The sequence below is a fragment of the Paroedura picta genome, chromosome 3, assembly GCF_049243985.1.
Source record: "Paroedura picta isolate Pp20150507F chromosome 3, Ppicta_v3.0, whole genome shotgun sequence".
Lineage (NCBI taxonomy): Eukaryota > Metazoa > Chordata > Lepidosauria > Squamata > Gekkonidae > Paroedura > Paroedura picta.
Genome location: NC_135371.1, coordinates 18,598,563 through 18,620,630, shown reverse-complemented (window position 1 = coordinate 18,620,630; position 22,068 = coordinate 18,598,563). Strand labels below are relative to the sequence as shown.

General features: G+C 47.0%; 2 protein-coding genes across 7 annotated transcripts in view; one reads left to right on the top strand and one right to left on the bottom strand.

Moving 5' to 3' along the window:
- FHIT (fragile histidine triad diadenosine triphosphatase) overlaps nt 1-22,068 on the top strand; it is a 1,226,786-nt gene that overhangs the window by 481,499 nt on the left and 723,219 nt on the right. The window lies entirely within an intron of this gene.
- The window catches only part of LOC143831722 (uncharacterized), a 117,842-nt gene continuing 114,894 nt past the window's right edge, over nt 19,121-22,068 (bottom strand). The window contains exon 2 of the mRNA XM_077324994.1: nt 19,121-19,257. The gene's annotated coding sequence lies outside the window, so the exon portion shown is untranslated. The remainder of the gene's footprint in view (nt 19,258-22,068) is intronic.

Sequence of the window (22,068 nt, the reverse complement as noted above, 5' to 3'; positions counted from 1 at the left end):
CCACAACAGACACCCTGTGAGGTGGGTGAGGCTGAGAGAGCCCTGATATTCCTGCTCGGTCAGAACAGCTTTATCAGTGCTGTGGTGAGCCCAAGGTCACCCAGCTGGCTGCATGTGGGGGAGTACAGAATCGAACCCAGCTCGCCAGATTAGAAGTCCGCACTCCTAACCACTCCACCAAACTGGCTAGAAGCGAAACAGGAATGGCCCCGGTTGGTATGTGGATGGGAGATTACTGAGGAAGTCCAGCACTGCTGCACAGAGGTAGCCGGTGGAAAGCCATCTCTGCTCATTTCTTGCCTTGAGAACTGCTTTAGGAGCTGCTGTAAGTTGCTTGTGACTTGATCGTACTTCTCCCCACCAGACTTTGTGTGCTGGTCCTGCCGAAACCGGTGAGGCATTTTAAAAGCCTTTCCGTCCCATGTTATAAGTCTGAATTAGTCAGACAAGAAATCTATCTTGTAAATCTTAATGGTCTCAGCTCTCCAGTAACTTTAGCATGGTGATACTGAGAGAGGTGAGGAGCAAGAAAACAAGCTAGTAACCAAGCCACATGTACCAGTGAAATAATCCCCTCATAATAGGAACGGTGAATGTTGAGTAGAACATGCATTGCCCTTCGTGACGTCTAGAAGACTAAGATGGTCCCCAGAGCCTCAGTTATAAAAATAAAAGTATCGGAAACACAAAAATAAAAGTAGTTTGTATGGTCCTTGTTCCTAAGCCTGAATATTGCCACAAAGGCTTACACTGCAAAGGAAGTCCTAGTGCTTAAAATGAAATATGACATGTTTCTCACCTAAAACCCTGTGTTTTGACTAGATTTTAGGGAAATAGTCCACCGGATGGGACAGTCCATCCTGTGGAACCATCCTGCCTACTGACTTGGGTAGCAGTTGGCAAATAACACAATGCTGCTTTGAACTTTGGTTTCAATCCTGCCCCTATCCTATCTCTCTGCTGAAAGAGCTCCTTCAGCCTTAACCAGTGTATTTCAAGAGTTTCACAGGATTGGCTGTTTGTTTCCATTGGCTGTGTTGTGTTTTGGAAACGAGTATAGTTAACAAACTGAATTCCCCATGCATCCTTTTGAAGTTGCTATACAGTATGCATTTAGTACAAGGTTTGGGAATTCTGAGATTTAATAGCTCTGCTACAGGGAGTTGTTTGTTCACAGGTGATCACTAGTTCTTAAATCTAAGGACAGGTAGGAACTCTTGGGAGGTTGGTCACTGGTCATATGTGCTAGAAATAAGAGACTGTAAAATTGGAGTGTCTACCTAATGAATAATAATAATTAATTACGAAGTATTATAATTCAGAAATAATACTACAAGAGAATCTCTTCTTCCCTTTGAAGCTTTTACTTAAACATAAACATTGGGTCCAATAGCACCTTTAAGACCAACAAAGATTTATGGTATGCTGTGCTACTTCAGACCAACACATCTACCCACTTGAATTTAACAATTACTAAATCAACTGAAAACTATACAATCCATCATTGTTCCATAACTAAAGTAGAGCAGTTACATTTATTCATTTTATTTAGTTTTTATTTATGTTTTTTTTAGGCAACACCACTCTGACAATGGTCTCGGGGTGGCTAACATCGTTAAATCAAGTACAAGTTTTCCTAAATTATTTAAAACCAGTTACAGATCACTTACAAATCCTTTTAAAATGTGTGACAGACTGCTCCAGCACAAAAACTATCTATGAACCTGGGGTCAAGTAGGCCCAGATTAAGATTATAATCCCAAAATTCAGATGTAAAGCGTAAGGCACAGACAGGGTGACATTTAATTATGTCACTAAGTGCTGACATTGACCTCAACCATACACCTGGTAGGAGAACACTGTCCATAAAACTGTCTTACTTCCCAAATAAGCTGGTTACAGGTAAGGATAGCCAACTTGAAATCAATGATTACAGGATACTCATGCATATGAATATATTTTGGCTCTCAACCAACACACTCCATCTTTGAACCATGTCCTTGAACCATATTAGAGCCAACTTTGAGTCATATCTTGACTTTGGCCTTGGCTACTTGGCAGTACTACAATAAGGTTCCCCTTTGGTGTTGACCCTCAGGCCAGTACTGGGCAACATAAATCTACAAACACTGAGGGTTGCTAACCTATAGGTGGTAAATAGAGGTCTCCTGAGATTACAACTGGCCTCCAGGTGACAGAGATCAATTCACCTGGAGAAAACAACTACCTTGGAAGGTGGACTCTACGGCATTAAACCCCACCTACCCCCCCCCCAAAAAAAATCCTGCCCTTTTCAAGCTCTACCCCCATCTCTTAGGTATTTCCCTACCCTTAGCTGGCAACCTTAAAGTGATAATGCTACCAGAGACAAAGTTGAGCAAAAGATAACTTTCTGACCCCAGTTTCCTAAGAAGGCTGCATGTCAAAGAGAGGAGAAATTTGGGAGAAGGTGTCTTTTACAGTAGCAATCCCCAACCTGTGGGCCACAGACCACATGTGGTCCGTCGACTAATTGGAGGTGGGCCACAAAGGATGCCTTCTCCCCCCCCCCCCCCGGCCCTTTACAACACACTTCGGGTGTCATTGTCTCCCATCACTCCCAGACGGGACTATCTCATTGCAGAGAAACAAGCTCAGGGTTCCCATTGATTTGTCATTGTCATGAGTTAAAATTTCCATGAAAATAAAATGTTCCTTATGTTCATTGTTGTGTGTATCTTATTTTGAAGGGATGTTTAAACATTACCATAGCGATCAGAGAGCGTTAGGGCAGTGGTTGAGAGTAGAGGAGTAAACTACCCCCCCCCCCGGGCCTCAGTAAAATTGTCAAGCATTGAGTGGTCCCCGGTGATAAAATGGTTGGGGACCACCGCTTTACAGGGCATCAGAATCATTCTGTTACAAGGCTGCTGGAGCAGAAGAATGCAAAAAACCCAGTGAGTACCTTTAAATGTATTATCTCAGATTTGATCTCTGAGAATACTTCCACTGTGACTGTTTCACGTGGGGGGAATACTTCTGTATTAATTACACAGTATTTTCACCAGTTTGTTTTTGTTGGTCTTTGTGCCTTGTTGCCTTACAAGAGGAAGTTCCTAATCCATTGGAAAAAAAAAATAGTATAAAAGACCTTTAGGTGATTAATACCAAGCCTCTAAGAGCCAGTGGGGACTGACAATATCTTTGCACTGGCAATTAAGGGAGGCTACTAAACGTTTGTGAGGACAGCTGGTGGAATTTTGTGCTAAAATTATAAAAGGAAAATGAATAATTTTTTTTCCCCTTGAGAAATAACCACAGTTCATCGTGTTTCCGTTCTCTTTTTTTAAAAGTGTGAAACCGCTGTGGGTAAATATAGAGTAGTTTACGCCCAGCAATTCTTCGTGGGCCAGGTAGAGTTAGTTCATAATGGAAGTGGTAACTGAAAAGATGACCTTTCATTTTTTATGCTTAACCTCATGAAGAAACAAACTCAGGAACTGTGAATATTATTCATGAGAACAGACAGGGAATTGGCAAGTGCGGTACAGCTTTATCAGAGCTCTGCTCCCAGAATAGCTTGCTGGGCCCTGCATTATTGTTCTTGAATATTACCAGCAGCGCCGGGAGATTTTTCTTTCCCGTTTACGTTATTATATATTTGTAGGCTGCCCCCCCCCCATTTTTTTTAAGGAAGTCTTGGAGATAACCAGAAAACATTCAACATTGCCCATTAAATTTTTATGTGCTCCAGGGACAGTTTCCTGATTTTTGATATATGTCCCAGGTAAACTGTAGTCATGGAATAGAATCATAGAGTTAGAAGAGACTTCCAAGGCCATCTAGTCCGGGGGGGGGCAAACTGTGGCCCTCCAGCTGTTCATGGACTACAATTCCCATGAGCCCCTGCCAGCATTTGCTGGCAGGGGCTCATGGGAATTGTAGTCCATGAACAGCTGGAGGGCCACAGTTTGCCCACCCTGATCTAGTTTAACAGAGAACAGGGAACTCACAACTGCCTGGTGTTGGTGTTGATGCTTTTTGCCTTCATAATTTTAAGCGGTGTAATGGCTAGCAGTGTCATTCTTCAGGCTTCTCTTAAATGCAAATCTATGCAAATCTATGAACTAGATGTAACTTTTCTCTAGCACACCCTCACCTGGATTCATGCAAATGAACACCGAAGGCGCATGCAGCACACAGCCTGCCCTTTCATAAGCTCCTACTGCTGATGATATTTTGGAGGGCAGTTATGCTTTTCTGGTGTACCCTGTAGTATGCTGTTGGAATAGGCTGCCTAAGGAGGTGGTGAGCTCCCCCTCACTGGCAATCTTCAAGCAAAGGTTGGATACACACTTTTCTTGGATGCTTTAGGATGCTTTGGGCTGATCCTGCGTTGAGCAGGGGGTTGGACTAGATGGCCTGCGTGGCCCCTTCCAACTCTATGGTTCTATGATTCTATGAAATCAGTAGAGGGTCGGCCACAGGAAAGTCAATTAATACAGTAGTGCAGAATAAAGCCTCCAGCCATGTGGGATTTGGATGGTCTAAGGCAGTTCATTTGATAATGAGAAGACTGCGCACGCATCTTTATATTCATCTGTGGACTGTTGAAAGGTACGTGTTTTGCGCCCCTTTAGGAATGCATCCCGATGGTTTGTCTCGACAACTTCATAATCAACATTTGTCATTTTCAGCAGGAACCTAGTTAACAATGCCTGGGCGAGAGATTGCGAGGCCCGCACTTACGATAGAATGTAATTAAAAGAGATGATGGGGCTGTGTAGTTACTCACAACAAATGTCACACAATTACCATAAGTAATGGAACACACGTTAGGCATTTCCATTTGTAATGAAAATAGCTCTGCAGGATCGTCACCAAGAAGTATGTTTAGTTCCGTATGTTTACTAACGCGTCTTGACGTTTTGCGAGAATCTCTGAATGGGGTGACACATTGCCCTGCACCGTTGCGTTCTAAGATGGATCCGAAGTTGTTGTTGTCGTTTTTTTTTTCTCCCTTTCAATTCTCAATACGGGGGAAATATTGGCACAATGATTTCTCTTCTCTGCTTTTCTTTTGCTGAGCATAATGCCTTCACTTCGCCGAACCTAATGGATGGCATTTGTCTGTCAAGAGGTTCTCAAGCAAGAGCTGGGATTTGATTTCACTGTAATTCTTTCAAAAGATGCATCTGATGATTTAACAAATAATATCTCCAAGGTCTTCCTGTTCTTCTGGAACGGCAGGGGTAATGGTTTGTGGATAACAGGCAGGCAGATCTCTTGGTTTATGGCTTATGGCAAGAGGGACTTATGCCACAGTCATTTGAGCCTCAGTGGACAGACTAAATCCATGATTTCCACTGAATCCCTCTTCCGGAAACTGGCCTTTCTCATGACATTCCTCAAGATCCCCTTCACCCCAGGGATGGCATTTCATGATCATTGGGATGCAAAGGGAGGGAGAGGCAAGTCCTATTAGGCTATTAGAAGATTTAGTCTTTATCTAACCCAATAGTTAGATAAACCCAATTTCCATAATGTAACGTTATGGAAATTTCTTAACAATTGTATGTAAGGTTTTCTTTTGCTTGCTTTTGGGTAGTAGGTTAAAAGAATCCCCAAAATGTTGTGTGTTCAAGGCACTTTACGACCTCAGCTAGCCCCTGCAAACAAGCTGAAAATTGGCCTTGGGTACCATTTGGCTCAGCAGACAGGTCTGGTTCTGTACCCAAAGAACTGAAATGACCCCATGGGTGCTGCTGGAGCCAGCAGTGTGGGAGAAGACAGTGAGCCTGGCTTATGCCCAAAGTTATCTGCTCAATCTGCGCAGCTGCCAGTTGGGTCCAAGGCAGCTCCCTAAGCTGCTGACAGAACTGCTGTAGCTCAAATTGGTCCCAGTGTGTCTGTCCAAGGACAGCATTAGTGCTCCCCCCCTTCTCTGTTTGCCAGCACACTGTCTTCACAGGTAAGACCAGGTATGCAGTCCAAGAAGAATGTCCGGCAAGTATAAAAGATGACCCATTGGAAATAGGAACATTGTTTTGTTGGACAAAATAAGTACTGGATGAAATTCACGTGCTAATGTCAATAATACAGTCTATCTCAAAGTATACAAAATATACAAATTATTGAAATCTCGTTTGTCCTAATTATTGACCTGAAAGAACATCCAGAATACTTGAGGTTTCTAGGTACATGAGGATTGCTGGTTTGTCCATTCTAGCATCCTGTCTCCTACAGAAGCTATCCAGTTAACCCAGAGAGCCAATAATAGGAGACAGAGGCCAAGGCATTCCCTTGATGTTGATTAAAGGTTCAACCTCCAGACTGGACTATTGCAACTCTATGCAGAACTCCCATTGTGAAAACATCCTGACTTTTTTGAGCATGGCAGAGTGCAGGCTGTAAGGATGACTGCACCGGAGAGTGGGTAATTTCTCCTTCATGTCTAATTTTCCCTTTTTCCCTAATACATCTGGAGAGGGTTCTAGTTATCAAGCAATCTTTTTATCTTTCTGATTTATTTCCAGCACAGGGGATCCTTTCAGACTGGGAATTATTTCTCTCGCTGCTAATACTTTGGTAGTGGATCACAATAACCTCTGGGCTGTTTGAGCATAAAGGGTGTTAGAGAAGTTATACCCTGATAAAATAAATCTGGACAGATTATATAAAAATGGATGCCCCTTTCTTAAAAAACAAGATTGTGAGAGATAAAAGGGGGGCTTCTTGCAATGCTGTATCCTTGTTGCCAAGCTGCCGTGGGGTAACTTAAAAAAAAAAAAAAAACGTTCCCGTGTTCTGTGTTTCTGATCAGAGATTTCTAGATTAAAGTTCTATTACAAGGACTAATTGAATGTTTCCGCACCATTGCCAGCTCTGTGAACTTTGGAGTCAGTTCAACAGCTGGAGCTTGATCCTAGAGTTTCTACCGTAGTGCAAGGAAAAATAGCCAGGATCGTACGTTTTGTTAACCTTTGTCTAAATGATCTGTACAACAATGGGAAACTGGCTTCCTAATTCTAGGTCTGCTGTACTGTTGCAGGAAGTGGAAGGAGCTGAAATGGGAGACCAAGCATACTTGTACCGAATGGGAACTTCTTACTACTAACATATGAACTGCTGTAAACTTGTACTTTGTTTCCTATTGTAACAAAAAAAATAATGTTACTAATGCTACAATAAGGAAAAAGAAGACTTCAATTGATGCTCTAGCTGAGGCTGTTAAAACTGGCTATTCTGTACTTCAGTATATTCCATGTAGCTTCAGACCAACCTGCAGCTACATGGAATATGAAACTCATATACAATCCAATCATAAACATTTTTCCTTAGAAGCAATGCATTGTGGGTCTTACCCACTTAACAAACTGTGCCATGTATGTATATGGGTCTGGTAAACCATTGAAGTCTATGTTCGCCTTTTGCTTGAGCATCAAGAAAAGTGCCATGGAAGCAATAACCTTTCTTTATGTGCATGGTGCATTGTGCGCCACAGAACTTTGACTGGTGACAACAGGAGTCACTGAAATGGTTAACCCAGGGGTAGTCAAACTGCGGCCCTCCAGATGTCCATGGACTACAATTCCCACGAGCCCCTGCCAGCATTCGCTGGCAGGGGCTCCTGGGAATTGTAGTCCATGGACATCTGGAGGGCCGCAGTTTGACTACCCCTGGGTTAAACTGTTGTGTGTATTCCCTTTCTGATTCGACTTTACATTGATGGTATCAGATCTACAGGTGAGTTTTGCCTCTAAGCCATTTCAGATTATTACTGTGTTTTTTTTGCACCCGTCATATTTCAAACAGCTTTGCCTGTGCGTCATTCTAGACCTCTTCCAAAAACATAGTAACTTCACTCACATTATCAAGGCTGGTTCATTCTTTCTTTTTTTTTTTAAACACCTTTAATTAGTAATTAGTCATGTGGAAGAAATGTAATGGCAAGTCTCTGCTCAATTAATATTTCCCTGGTATTAATCCATTAATATTAATAAAAGAATTTATACATGACTGTCTCATGGGGGGGGGATCTTGATTCTTACATGGAGAAAAGTTGAGCTTGAAAAACGTGCGTCATACTGTGCTTTTAACTTCTTTTTTTTAACTTTCAAAGCAGAAATATGTTTTATGACTGCTGACTTGGCACAATATTTTACTTTGTTAGACCGTGTTAATACCCAACCCCCAGAAAAAAAGAATTACTTTATTTCCCAGCAGCTTCTTAAATCAAATTATTCTGTACAGGTAAACGTCTAATAAAAACTTGTCAGGTGCTTGACTGTCACTTCCTAGGCCCCAAAGGAAGGAAAACGAGACTTTGGGTACATTTTTTAATGGGGTGGAAATCACACAGGAAAAATGGGCCTTTTTCTTCCCTTCCATTAGCTCTATATGTTAGTGGAATTCACAGTAGAGTGTTGCCATCTTGGCTTTTCTTCCTGCACACCTTTGGCAAAAATGGCTGGACAAAGGGTTGGTAGCTCCAAGATTTATTTATTTATTTATTTATCATACTTCTATACCGCCCTCCCCGGAGGCTCAGGATGGGAAATACCAGGAGTTTCTGGAGAGCGGAGCCTGAGGGGGGGTCCAGTTTGGGGAAGAGAGGGAGCTCAATGAGGTATAATGTCTTAGAATTTGCCCTTCAAAACAGCCATTTTCTCCAGGTGATCTCCATATCTCTGTTCCCTGGAGTTCAGTTGCAAGGCCAGGAGATCTCCAGCCACCATCTGGAGACTGGCAAGCCTATTTGGACACAGACACACCCCTTGTCCATCAAGATGGCACAGTGGATCCCAACCAGTCAGTCTGCTTGATTGATGAACTCGGGCCTGGTTCAGATTCCAGTCCCCATGCTGCCTTGAAACTTTGGGCTAATCAAACTTTGTGCTATCTTGCCACAGATACTGCCTTGAGCTATTGGGAAGGAAGGAAGGAAGGAAGGAAGGAAGGAAGGAAGGAAGGAAGGAAGGAAGGAAGGAAGGAAGGAAGGAAGGAAGGAAGGAAGGAAGGAAGGAAAATGGCAGCACAAGGAAAGCAAAGAAAATACAGCATGGTGTATGTATGAAAGAGGACTCAGTGAGCTGCTTGTCTGAGGGTAGAACAGGAGATGCGGCTTCCACTTCCACAAAAATAAAAGGCCAATTGCCACAATGATGGGCAGAGGGGGAACATACAGTGCTTCAGATTAAAAGACAGAGAAGCTGAACTATGCTGATCAAAGAGTTTTGGCGTCCTCCATGTTTCTGTCTGCTGCTTGCTTATAGATTTGCTAGTGAGTTGTTGCCAGGTTACCAGTGTATTCTCCCCCCCCCCTCCCCACACACACACCCTCCATGCATCTCCACTGGCGGCAATGCACATGTCTATAAGTTAAATTCAGATCTTAAAGATGCAAAACTGTGACATGATTACCTCCCTATAAGGTGCTATGGGGATCCATGACAGAGATGTTCGAACATCACATGTTGCAGTGTTTTACTTTTCCTCCAGGTGAAATGTGTTCAAAAGCAGGGGCTCGAAGCAGCCGGTGTTAAATGTGTTGCGAGGGGTGAAGTTAATCTCCGAAATGCAGTGGGTTCTTAACCGAACGGAGTTTCTTCCCTTGAAGCAGTTTGTTATTACAACATAAGTCTTAGTGTTTACCACCTAGGCCTGCTGGATTCGCTCACTCCTTGGGAACCTTTGCCGATTCGAACGAATGCCTTCAGGGTACATTTTTAGTGTCATTAACGGAGTCAGATTGCTTGGCAATCATCAATAATAATGGGAGCTACTGTAGTTATCGGTATGCCGTCTTTGTTGCTCCGAAAAATGACCTCAGCACTATTGTAATGTCTTTCCATTTGCGCAAAATTCCTTTTAACAATCTCCCTTTTATTTTTTAATGGCCAAGAAGAAAAAAAATCCACGGAGATGTTAGAAAGACAGGAACCACTCTGTTGAGCAGGATGTTGAAAAACAGAATTAAAACCTCTGTTTTAAAGGGGGAAATGCTAATGGCAGGTACAGATACATTAACCTGGGGCATGCCAGAGCACTGCACATGGTAAAGAATTGGGTTCTTTTATGGGTTTCCCTTGAAAGGCTCCAAAAGGGGGGAACTGCTTGACACTCAGGAGTTCCCATGCAAAAGCTGGAACAATACTTACCGTTGGTAGCTAATACTTATCCTGCCTATCAAAGGGGCAATTGACCTTGGGGGCTCTGCTTTCTGCGACCTTAGAGCAACTTAATGGCAGTCATAGGGCAGCAATACTTTCCCCTGTGTCTCTCTCTCTCTCCCCAGCAATTAGACCAGATAAATCAACACCAGTGGAATTGAGAAGCCTGCCCTGTTATACCCCCTTGAGTCAGCCCAAACGTCATCTGAAAACAATTCACACAATTTGTTAGCAGCAGAAATAAGAGGATAACCTGTAAGCAGGTTAGCTCAAGATATGGTGGCTGATCCAAGGTTGCGGGGAGGGGTGACGGCCACTCCTCGGCAACCCTAAGCACCAAACACAGCATCCACCTGTGGGAATGTGGACACAATTTTTTAAAGAGTTCCACACCAGGCAGCAAGCCTTTGACAGATGGCATTTTAACAGCCGGCCATCTGACAGTCAGCTGACTGGTGGCTGTGACCTCTGAATGGGAAAAAGGAATGACAAGGGCCAGATAGCTCCAGTGCTGAAATTGGTTTCTCTTGGGCTTGAACACACCTTCACAGGGTTTCTCCATTTTTTTAACTGTTGAGGAACCCCTGTAACATTCTTCAGGCTTTGCTGACCCCTAGAAATGGTGCAATCGTGCAGAATGTGGATGGGAAGCATAGCTGTGTACATGCCCACCTGGGGGGCCTCCCTTTCCTACTCCCGCCAAGACTCATCATTGTCCATTTTGGGAGGAGGTGGGTGGGTCAACGTGACCATATATAGTCATATTGCCCAATGAATGTTGAACAGATGTTTAAAATATATAAAAATCAACTCACACCCATTCAGGAAACCCTTCCAGGGCCATCAAGAAACTCTGGTTGAGAAAGCATAGTGTAGAGTAAAATCTGTGGGTATGCCTCAAGCATAGTTTAGGTCTTGAAAGGGGTTGAAGGAAGCGGTTGAGTAAGACATGCTAGTGTTCCTGGCTGAAAAAATTGCAGCCCTAGGAGAGAAGTGTCAGGATATGCCCTCCAGTTCCTTCATCTGAGGTAAAGCTTTTTTTCCCATTCAGGACAGACCCTGGCTCATGACTGCTGTGGTATGGGGCCTGATGGTCATCCTTTTCCCCATTCTCTCCCCCTGCACTGAATGTATTCCTTTATTTATCTTCCTTGCCCAGCTCTTGCCCCAGAATTTTGATGTTCCCCTTGTGACCTCCATGACATGAAGGCTTAGAATGAATTCCACCACCAGACAGCCAGCTGAGTTATAATACAGTCAAGAGGGATATCAGGTGGCTGAGGATAATGCACCCATGGCCGAAGGAGGAGAAAGAGGATCTCCACTATGAGTCAACCTCCTCTTCTCTGAGGCCGGTGTCATAGGAAAACCAAGCTAGCACAGGCATGGTTGTCCCTCAGAGCTGAAAATGGGCACAGTTTCTAGGCTCTTAAAGTGGAATACAGCATGTACTGCAAACCTATTTGAATTACCCAATGCTTGGTACAATTCAAATGTCAGGATGCACCATAATCTAATCTAATATGACAGAGAAGCAAAAATGGCCAGAGTCCCTTAATCAGCTACAAAGGTGATTGATCCCATTTAATTATTCAGGCTTATTATGGAACTGTCTGTTAATCTTTGCTGGTGGTTCAGGCTCATAGGAAAACTCTTCCTATATATACATATGCATTTTTTTTCAGTACGTGCTGCAGTTTTTGATTGTAAGCTGCTTCGAGCAGCTCTCTGAAGAGACAGCATAAAAATATTTGAAATAAATAAACACCTAAATTAATTAATGCTAGTCTTTTTTTAACACAAAAAAATCTTTGAAATCTGGCCTTTTAAAGAATTTAACAACTGGTTATCTTCATCTGGTCTGCTAGTGCAGTTTAGGGACAACAGGGGGAGGCAGAATCAAATGTCCAGTTTCCCATAAAACTCAGAGTGCATTTTTCGCCTAGCCTACCTCTCTGCTATGTTGTGAAGATAAAATGAAGGATGTTTGTCTGGATGTCTTGGAGGAAGGACAAGTGAGTATTCGTGTCGGTCTGAAGCAGAACAAATTTTGAGTCTAAGGGCACCTTTAAGACCAGCAAAGTTTTATTCAAAGTATGAGCTTCTGTGTGCTCGCAGACTTCCTCAGAGCCACTGTGATAAATAAATGTAAAATTGGCAGACCTACTACCCTAAGAAGAAGGAAGAAGAAAGATAGGAGGAGAAGAAGAAGGAAGAAGGAAGACAGGAGAGGAACAGATGCTTTCGAATTATGGTGTTGGAGACCAATGCTGCGAATACCATGGGCAGCCAAAGTTACCTACAAGATGGTTTTAGAGAGGAGCAAGCCAACTATGTCATTAGAAGGCAAGATATTATGGATAAAGCTCACTTACTTTGGACTCACCATGCAATCAGACTCGTTAGAAAAATCATTATTGCTCGGCACGGTCAACGGCAAAAGGAAACATGGCCACCAAAGGATCCGCTGGCTCGACACAAAGCTGATACAGGGATGACCATGAACCAGCTGAAAGAAGCGGTCATTGACAGAGACGAATGGAGAAAGCTTTCCTAGAGAATTGCCAAGGTTTGGACACGACTGAATGGATAACATCATCATCATCACTGCCATAATACCTTTGTGTTTGGCTTTAGAATCGTTACTCGGCTGTGCTGCTCTTTCAGCACGTAGGTAGAATAAATCTGTGTCCCTGTTCTGACAGTGTGGTTTCAGTCGAGAGCACATCGCCTTGCTGTCATATTTGTTCCTGTCAAGGGACTACTGGGTGTATTACAGGCACCCAGAAAACCAGACCACAATTACTGCATCAGTTATCTCAGTTAACCACCCATGAAACTTCTAAACAGGCTTGCTTTCACTTTCAGTGCGTGACTCCGGTGTTCAAGCAAGGTAAGAGTCATTGACCTCTGGCAAGATTGGGAATCTTCCATCCAAAGTTAAGTGATTTTCTAAACAATAGAGTTGGTGGGTGACTGGAATTCTGAGGCCTTTAGTGATGCGGCCTTTGCATTACCTCAGGCAGTCCCTCCAGTGGTATGCTGAAACAGTGTGAAAGTCGGTGTTTGTGCAGACAGGGATTTATTCCACAATGGCAGTCCTTAGAATAGTCTTGCCATGTCTTCAATTCCCCCCAAATCATAGAATTATCAGCTCCATCTGATGCCTTCCACGTTTGATTTTTCAGATAGAAATTAGACGTTGCAATGGAGCCTAATATCCCTCCCCCAATCACTCAAGGATCATGAAGGGAACAAAATGCCACAATGATTGTATCATACACACTTTTCTTGGATGCTTTAGGATGCTTTGGGCTGATCCTGCATTGAGCAGGGTTTTGGACTAGATGGCCTGTATGGCCCCTTCCAACTCTATGATTCTATTATTCTATGATATCAGTGCTATGAGATGATCATAGAATCATAGAATCATAGAGTTGGAAGGGCCATACATGCCATCTAGTCCAACCCCCTGCTCAATGCAGGATCAGCTCTAAGCATCCAAGAAAAGTGTGTATCCAACCTTTGCTTGAAGACTGCCAGTGAGGGGGAACTCACCACCTCCTTAGGCAGCCTATTCCATTGCTGAACTACTCTGACTGTGAAAATTCTTTCCTGATATCTAGCCTATATAGTTGTACTTGTAGTTTAAACCCATTCCTGCTTGTCCTCTCCTCTGCAGCCAACAGAAACAGCATCCTGCCCTCCTCCAATGACAACCTTTCAAGAGGGCTAAAGAGGGCTATCATGTCCCCTCTCAACCTCCTTTTTTCCAGGCTGAACATTCCCAAGTCCCTCAACCTATCTTCACAGGGCTTGGTCCCTCGGCCCCAGATCATCCTCGTCACTCTCCTCTGTACCCTTTCAATTTTATCTACGTCCTTCTTGAAGTGAGGCCTCCAGAACTGCACACAGTACTCCAAGTGTGGTCTGACCAGTGTCGTATACAATGGGACTATGACATCTTGTGATGTAATAGACTTGTGCATGGGAATTTGTTTCATTTATTTGTAACTAATTCCAAAAGGGTCTGTTTCATTATTGGAATATTTTGTACAGGTTTCAACATTGTTTCTCTCACGATTGCTGTTCTTTTTCCATAATTCTTAATTTTTTTCTTCTTCTTTGCAATGAATTTCAATATAGGACCCCCTCTTTTTTTCCTTGGGTCTGTACCTTCATGATTATCCATCCAACATTGATGAAACGGAGGGATGGGGTTGCCGTATTCCCCAAGGACACACATGTTGCCAATTTTCAGACGGACAGAATAAAGCCAACCCCCACAACAAAAGGCATCCGTGTTTAACATTTATGTAGGATGAGGATGAGGAAGATCATATTTACAGAGACAAATGGATGCAGGGGTATGCCTTCTCACTTGATGATGTGGCTTTTCTTGTGGAATGCTCTGCCAACAGAATAGTTAGGGTGGCTAGCTCTGGATGGAGAAATACCTGGAGATTTGGGGGACAGAGCCTGGGAATAGGGGATGGGAGGTGTGTGTTCCAGAGAGGTCATAAGCCCTGGGACACTTCAAAAATTAACAGTTATATTGTGGCATACATTTTTCAGTTATAAAAGGGTTTCTTAAAATCAATTGACAGCTGATTAAAAGACAGAGAAAAGGCCATGGGGATGTACTGACTTCTCCTCATGAAACAATGTTGACATTTTGTTTTTTCTACCTCACTAGGGATTATCATCTGGATTTAAATTTTTAAGGGTTGAGTTCTTTGTTCATTTCTGCACTGAAATTCACCTTGATTTTTCTACCTCACTTTTCTCTACTGTAAGGAATCTCAACAGCACTTTCCAAGCTCATTTCTTTCCCTGCCTCATAAGGTGACCAGATTTTAACATTGGTAAAGCGGGACACCATTGACCGGGGGGGGGGGGTTCTTGATTAAAAATTTGGTCTATATGGAGCAACAAAAATTTTCATAGAACGCATAGAACACAAAAATAGTATGTATATACATACATACATACATACATACATACATACATACATACATACATACATACATACATACATACATACATACATACATACATACATATATATATATATATATATATATATATATATATATATTTCAACATAAGTACAATTTGCCAGGTGCCCCCAGATGTCCCTCCAGAAGTGGGACAATCTGGTCAGCTTATCATAACAGGCACCTTGACTGTTTGTGCACTAGGGATATTGTTTGGATTTGCATTTTTAAACTGAGTAATGACTGAGTTTTTTGTTAATTTCTGCACTGAACACCTCATCAGGCACAGACTTGAATTACCCCCTCACTTGCCTCGTAGTAAAGGAATCCCCAGAAAACCGTTTTTCTTTTTTTTTTAAGCAAGATCTAACAGGGTCTAATTCGGGACTGCCAAACGCAGAGATGCATGCATTCTAGTTTTTCCGTGTGCCTGCCACTTTGTGTTGCTTGAGATCTCCCCTTTCCTCATCACCGTCCTCCCTCTCCCTGCCTCCGTTCTGAAAAGTCTGCCTTTTTTTTAAAGGTGGTGATTGTGGTACAATACTGTTTCTAAGTTTTTTAAAAAAAATAAAAACTCATGTCAAGGATTGGAGGAAATCAAACTCAGTTCGTAGGACGTTATAGAAAAGTCCCTATTGAGGAGAGGTTATGCCCTTGTGGATCTGGGAAGGTTAAAAGTGTTGTTCATGTCTTCCTTTGTTGCCCGTTTTATTCAGAGGTTCGCAATAAGCTAATTATCCCTCTATTGGACTATTGTCACTCGAATTTAGAAAATGCCAGGCAGTTCCTGGAAGACAGAAGCCACCAATTTACAGTCCCAGCAACAAAGTTTCTTTTGATAGTGAATACAGGGCCAGGATATAAATTATATGATTTTAAACTTTCCAAATCCTTTAATACATTTATACTAAATAGAGTCTTCTATATTTTTCTAGCATTGTAAGCTAAATCTTTGATGTCGAATTTAATGACTCGCTGTTGTTGTTGTTTTTAGCATCTTAACGCGCCTCTCGCCGCGTCAGGTCGCCGGCCAAGGGAGCCCCCGCCAGCCGCGTTGTGCGCGACTGCTGGGGGCTCCCTTATCTAGCGCCCACTGTATTTTTCTTACAGCGGGCTTGATTACTAGTATAATAAATAAACAAACAAACCCAATTCGAGTACACTGCTCGTATCCACTACACCACACTGGCTCATTGTCACTATAACAAATTTAGGGTCCAGTCGCACCTTTAAGATCAACAGTTTTTTATTCAAGGTATGAGCTTTCATGTGCACGCACACTTCTTCAGATAGAATGTCATTGTGTTAAGGATAAGCAAAAAGGAAATGCTGTGCGTAATGTATGGCATTCATTGCCATAGAATATTGTGGCATTTGCTTAGGTGTCTTAACTGAATCTTCAGCTTGGATTCATGGCTATGTCAGCAAGAACACAGATTTCTCCCCTGTTCCCTTCCCTTCTCAGCAGTCACTTTCAAGATGATTTCTGGGATTACAGGACTGTTTCTAAAGCAGACTTTCAGAATCTCTGATTATTTTCTCAAGAGAACTAGCAACCGAAAAATAGGAGAGAAGGAATTGTGAACTTTTCCAAGCAAATTGGAAAAGTATGTCTTCAGGTGATGCAGACTGCTTGATCCGGATAGTGGATACAGCACCTTTGATAGCTCTTTAACCTGGTTTGTTGCCTCATTCTTTTGTTGTTGTCTTTGCTATTTCATAGGAGAGACGGGTGATTGGGGCAGGAAAGGACTGATTTCCAACCCTTTCTTGTTGGTCACACACATGATAACCATGCTGCAAGGGACTTACCATGTCAGAAAAACAGCTTCTGCGAAACCAGGCACCTATTTCTGTAAACGAAATTAAATTTCTCATACATTTGGTGGGTAGACCTTTGGAGCAAGAACTTGGGACATTTTAATAACCTCAGCTCTTGCCAATTAGCGTTTTAGTTGCTTATATGAATTTGATTCCTCTCCCCCCCAACCTGTTTTGGCAGCAGTGTAGGCTGTGTGCAGGCATTCAGTACAACCATGGTGGGGTGTCGTGGTTCGGTCCTTGGTGGCTGGGGAACCGGACCGAACCCCGCCATCAGAGGCGCCCGCGATCACGGAGGTAGGGCATGGTGATCATAGGCAAGCCGGCAGCTGGGCGCCCCACCCGATCGTTGAGGTGGCAATGGCCGCTAAAGAACCTCAATGTCCCCCTCCACCTTTTGACAAGGGCCCGGAGATGGCCCTTTGTTCCAGGAAAATGGGCCATCAGGAACCCCGGAAAACCTCGCATATGTGCATGAGTCATGATTGTATCAGCATGTTCCCTCCGCAAGTACTGGGTGGGGCAATACAGCCTAAGGAGGTGGGTTTTGTATAAAAGGGAGCTTCCACCTGGAGTTCGGTGGAAGCTCTTACTCCATACCAGCGGACTCCACGTTGCTGAAATAAAGCTTGTTCCTGTTGTATCGTTCACCAGGCCTGGCGTGACGTTTTCTTCAAAGGGGCACCCTGGTTTTTCAGTTAGCAAGCGGGTCCCCGACATCGTAAGAGCTTCCCACCGAACTCCAGGGTCGGCATCGCATCCGAGCGCTTATCGGGACGGATCCAGAGATGGCGTTTTCAAGCAACGGGGCGGTCTCGACCCCCACGAACCCCGGGAACATGAGTTTAATGTCCCCGGGAGATTTCCTCCGAAAATCGGGGGGCCAGGAGCAGCTGTCCGGGACCCCGAGACCCTCGGCAGCGGCGGCCAAGGGAAGGCGCCGGGCCATGGGGTTCCCAAGCACGGCGGGGAGCGCGCCGAGGTCTGGGGGGTTGGCCCCAACCTGGGACACCCAGCTGAGGCAGGCGCTTCGCCCGGTAGGACCTGAGGAATCCCTAGAGGACCTGCGGCGGGCCATGGCGGACTTGGCCAGGCGCTTGCAGGCAGCTGAAGCCCGTGAGCAAGCTCGGGCCGGGCCCGGAGGGACTGGTAATACAACGGCGGAGGGGATCGCGTCGAGTGAGGACGTCTCCAGCGACGAGGACGAGCCCGGCACTGGTGAGCGGGCCCCGGACCCCGACCCGGAGCAGTTTTCAGTCCCGAGTAGGCGAGACGGCCAGCGGAGAGGCGAGACAGCAGAGGATCTCGGGGGAGCGGGTGAGCCGACGGGGCGGCGAGAGCCGGACCAACGCAGGAGCGACGTGCAAGGCAGGGAGCGGCACGGCGTCGTTGGGCAAGTTGGTAGCCGGTGGAGCGGAGCAGGACGAGACGGCGGACGCCGAGAATCCCGGATCCAGAGGGGGTCGGACTACTCTCCAAAACGTTCCCCCCCAGAGCTTAAGGCGCGTTTCGACGGGACGCCGGACGACCTCCCGCAGTTCCTCCTCCACGCGCTGACGCATGCCCGGAGGTATGGAGACCGGTATGAGGACTCCGAGGACTTGGTCTGGGGGGTGGCCTCGTGTCTCCAGGGCAAGGCGGGTCAGTGGTACCTAGGGTTGGCCGAGCGCGGCGACCCGGCAACTCGGGACCTGCAGGACTTCGTGGTCGCGCTCCGCCGACGATTCCAGGACCCCCAGGCTGAGGAAAAGGCAAAGAGTCGGATCAAGGGACTTCGACAGGGTACTAGGGGGGTTATGGACTATATAGACATTTTCCGGAGGGAAGCAGGCAAGGTGTTCTCCTGGAACGAGGAGACCCAAATCGAGTACTTCCGGGAGGGCCTTAACCCGAAGCTTAGGGAATGGGCCGTGATCAAGGGGACGGAAGAAGATCTGTCTACACTGGAGGGGTGGTGTTTTGTAGTCGCCAAGCTGGAAGCCAGCCTGGGTTGGGCCGCCGCACCCCCCCGGGAGGCCAAAGGCGGGTCAGCCGAGGCGCCGAGACCGGGCCCCGACAACTCTCGCCCCAAACGACCCCCGAACCCCGAGCGGGAAAGGAGACGCCGGGAAGGTCTGTGCCTGAAATGCGGGGGGTCAGGACATTTCGCAGCAGCGTGCCAACGGCAAGGGGGGGAGGACCGCGGGCTCTCCCAGGGGGGAGGTGCGACACGCCCCCAGCAGGCACGCCGGGCGGAGGACCTCCGCAACGAACCGGGAAGCGCCCAGGCGACGGGAAACGGCCAGGACCTGCTGTAGACGGCGCCGGGCAGCAGGTCCCGCGGTGCGAGGGAAAACCCCTACAGCATGAGGCGCGACCTCCGAACGTGGTAATTTTAGAGCTCCGGAACCCGGAGAACGGACTAAGTTGGGTGGGGGAGGCTCTTTTGGACTCTGGATGCGACCACAGCATGGTCCACCCCCAGATAGCCCGGGCTTTGGGGCTACCGAAGCGCATTCGGAAGGTTCCCCTGGTTTTCGTCCAGATGGACGGCAGCCCGATTCAGGGGGGACCTTTCGGGGAGGAGGTGGGTCCTATCGCCATCCACATAGGGGACCACCAAGAGCTGCGGTGGCTGATCCAGGTCCCCGTAGCGGGATATCGGGCGGTGTTGGGCCTGGATTGGCTGAAGGAACACAACCCCGTGGTGGACTGGCGGGCGGGGACCCTGAAGTTCGACTTGACGGTGGGTGCACGGCATCGGGTCCCCCACGAGAATTCCAGCCACAAGAGGACGGCGGCGCGTCCCAGGGGAGCGGCGGCGGCGCAGCAGGAGATACCAGAGCCCGAGGTCCCGCCAGAGTACCGAGACCTCGCAGCCGTTTTCAGCGAGCGGGAAGCGGACGAGCTACCCCCACACCGCCGCACGGACTGCGCTATCAACATCCCAGAGGGGGCGGTACTACCCAAAGGGCGCATCTACAAGATGAGTGAGGGTGAGCTCAAGGACCTCCGGGAGTTTTTGGGTAAAAATCTGGCCCGAGGTTTCATCCGGCCCGCTTCCAGTCCCATGGGAGCTCCAGTCTTGTTCGTCCGGAAAAAGGATGGGTCCCGACGGCTGTGCCAGGACTACCGGGGCCTCAACGCCATCGCAGCGGGGAACGCTTACCCCCTCCCGCTGATCCCGGATTTGCTGGCCCGGCTGGGCAAAGGGACTCTGTTCACTAAGCTGGACCTAAGGGAGGCGTACTACCGGGTACGCATCCGGGAGGGGGATGAGTGGAAAACAGCGTTTAACTGTCAATTGGGACAATTCGAATTTAAAGTGATGCCGTTCGGTTTAAGCGGGGCACCTGGGGTTTTCATGAGTCTAATTAATGAGGTGTTGCAGGACCTTCTGTTTCAGGGGGTGGTTGTTTATTTGGATGACGTCCTGATCTACAGCCAAGATCCCCAAGAGCACGTGACCCTGGTGAGGGAGGTGTTAAAGCGCCTGCTGGCAAACCACCTATACGTGAAGCTGGCTAAGTGCGAATTCCACCGTCCCTCCCTGGACTATTTGGGCTACCGCATCTCAGCCCAGGGCATAGCTATGGACCCCGAGAAGGTGCAGGCGGTGCTGGCCTGGGAAAGGCCCCGCACCCGGAAACAGCTACAAAGCTTCCTGGGGTTTGCTAACTTTTTTAGAGGCTTCATCCCCAGATACTCCTCCGTAGTGGCTCCCCTCACGGACTTGCTAGGTACCAAGGGGAGAGGTCCTCGCGCCACGCGGCCCAGCGCAGCGCTCGGCTGGAATGAGAAATCGGAGGCAGCGTTCCTGGCCCTCAAGCAAGCTTTCGCGTCTGAGCCCACGCTACTGCACGTCGACCCAACCCAGCCGATGGTGGTACAAGTCGACGCCAGCGACGCAGCAGCCGGGGCGGTTCTCCTGCAGCGAGACAAGGCGGGACAGCTGAGGCCGGCGGCCTACCTCTCACGAAAATTCGCCGAAACGGAGCGGAACTGGTCTACCTGGGAGAAGGAGGCGTTTGCGATTAAGTTCGCCCTCACCGAATGGCGGCATTGGCTGGAGGAAACAGAGGAGCCGTTCGAGGTCTGGACAGATCACAAGAATCTGGAGGCGCTCCGGCAACCGCGATCCCTGAACGCCAAACAGATGAGGTGGGCGGAGTTCTTTTCGCGGTACAATTTCAAGCTTGGTCACATCCCCGGCAAAGAGAATTTACTCGCGGACGCCCTCTCCCGTCTGCCGCATTATGGGGAGGGGTACGCTCCCTGCACCAGGTCCGTGTTTGGTGAGGAGCAGCTGGGACGGGGGGTCGTCACTAGGCGTCGGGCCAGGGAGGAATGGGAGCCCGACCCGGCGACCGCCCCGCTCCGAGACCGCCTAGTGGCAGCCTACGGGACAGACGAGGAGCTGGCTGAGCTCCGGGACTCTTTGATTTTGGACTCCGGTCTCTGGCGGAGGGGGGAGGCTGTCTACGTCCCGGAAGGGCTACGACGGGAAGCCCTCAGCCTCTGCCACGATGCTAAGACCGCCGGGCACTTCGGTTTCGTAAAATCCTGGAAGTTGGCCCGGCGGCGGTTTTGGTGGCCCAGTCTGCGGCGGGACACAAAAGCTTACGTCAGTGGTTGTCCTGTCTGCCTGACCTGCAAGCCGGGGGTTGGCAAGCCGAAAGGTCTGCTGCACCCGCTCGAGGTCCCGACCCGGCCGTGGTCAGTGATCTCCATGGACTTTATAACAGACTTGCCTCCCAGCAAGGGGAAAACGGTGATCTGGGTGGTGGTAGATCTATTTTCCAAACAGGCCCATTTCATTCCTTGCGCCAGTGTCCCCAGTGCTTCACAGTTGGCTCGGATGTTCCTGGATCACGTGTTCCGACTGCACGGGCTGCCGGACAAGGTGATTTCCGATCGGGGCTCACAATTCGTGTCCCGGTTTTGGCAAGCTTTCCTGCGCCTGTTAGACATCGAGCAAGGGCTGAGCTCCGCTTACCACCCCCAGACGGACGGGCAGACCGAGCGGGTTAATCAAGTACTGGAGCAGTACTTGCGGTGTTTCGGTTCCTATCATCAAGACACCTGGGTGCCCCTGCTCCCCCTGGCCGAGTTCGCGTACA